We start from the raw sequence: 1670 nt of genomic DNA, 5'->3' as shown, positions 1-1670 counted from the left end.
CGTGGAGGAGCGTGAAATCACCTTGATCCAAAGATTCCTGCTGCATACCAGTCCACTGAACCCACCAGAGCACAGGGGCCCGGAGATGGGCAGACTGCCACAGATCAAGAGAAAGAGACAAAGAAAAAGGGAAGAGGTGCAGGGTGAGAGTCAAGATCTTTAATCCTACAGCTTGGCTTGAAGCTTAAAATCATCTTATGCATTTCCTGTGGAAGATCAAGTAAGCCACTCCATGAGGGAGGCCTCTCTCGGATATAAACACAGGATTTACTTTTACATGCCAGTTTCGGGACCAAGCTTGATTACAGGTTGCCCATGTGCTCTGAGTCAAGCTGGCTGTTTGGGTTTACTGACAGTAGAGGAGAGGATGCTATGGCTGGAATGCTGTGGTGTGAACAGCGGTGAACACTCCTCCCAGAGCTGACTGATAGCTGGTGTATGTCAGCCAGTAAAGGAGATAAAGTGGCTTCTGTGTGTCACATGGTTGCAATGCTATATGCCTTCACATCTCCTGATTACTCGCTCCTTCTGGAAGCGTTCCCAAACATGAAATGTGGGCGACATAATTATTCAGTTGAATGTTGTTGCTCTTTCACATGCTATTCTTGTCAAACTATCGGCAGCCTCTATCAGGAGTGTCATACATCAAAGCTGCCCTATCAGTGCCACTCAACATGGAGTGGCTGACGGTGAAAAGTGTGGAAGAAGGTGCTTTCCGGGAGAACTCCAAGTCAGTCATGCCAGAGAAATAACTGTTTTGAGCTGCTATCAACAAATGCTGTGGTTTTCTTTACCCAGCATCTCTTAATTATATTTTTTTGGATTTGTAAATCCCACTTCCTTAATGCCTGAGTAACTCCTATCATCAATCCTTCAGATGTGATTGGAAACCCTGTGGTGCAATCAGCTAATTTGCACTCAACTATGCAGCAAGATTAGAAAACAAATGGAGCTCCGTCAAATCAGCGCAGGAAAAAGAGGGTGTTCCCCCCCACACTGTGTCTTAGGAATGTTTTGGCATAACTGAAAGCCATCTTTCAAACTCAAATGCCAACATTTGAGGAGACAATGGCAGAACAGATAGCAACATCCGGCCCTGGTCTGGGTCATGAACACAAGGGGGTTTCTCTTCTACAGTTTGGGCCTCGGTCATGGCTGGATGTCCCTCCTCCTCTTCCTCCTTTATGTCCATATGCAAGTCTGATGTCCAGCAGCTTGCAACCCTCATTTCTTCCAGAGCCTTCAAGAAACATTGGGCCATTCTCCATCATCATTTCAGGAAAAACAGCAGACAGAGGGGTGAGGAAGAGGGTATGGTTTGAAACAAAAGAGGTTCTATAAGGTGCTGGAGAAAAAGATTCCTACTGCAAAATGTTTATAAAGAACACTGCAGAGGGACAGTCATTGCTATCATGCTGAGTAATTAGAGTAATTATCTGAAAAATGCCTTTTTAATATCTGCTTTTTGTAGACACAGCAAGCAGTCAATGAAAAATGAGCTTCCAGGGCTTAGCACAAACCAAGTTGGATGTTAGTGCTGAGAGTGATGTCACTTCCGAGTTAAGCAATTGTCAGTTGTAAAGTGGGAAAACTATGATAGAGCCATTCATGCATCACTAGCAATGCAGAACAACACTTGTTTTTTTGCACTTAAAACCACTGCTGCAGCA

Source organism: Aulonocara stuartgranti (genome assembly GCF_965226115.1).
Source record: "Aulonocara stuartgranti genome assembly, chromosome: 17".
Classification (NCBI taxonomy): domain Eukaryota; kingdom Metazoa; phylum Chordata; class Actinopteri; order Cichliformes; family Cichlidae; genus Aulonocara; species Aulonocara stuartgranti.
Note: the sequence above shows the minus strand (reverse complement) of the source record.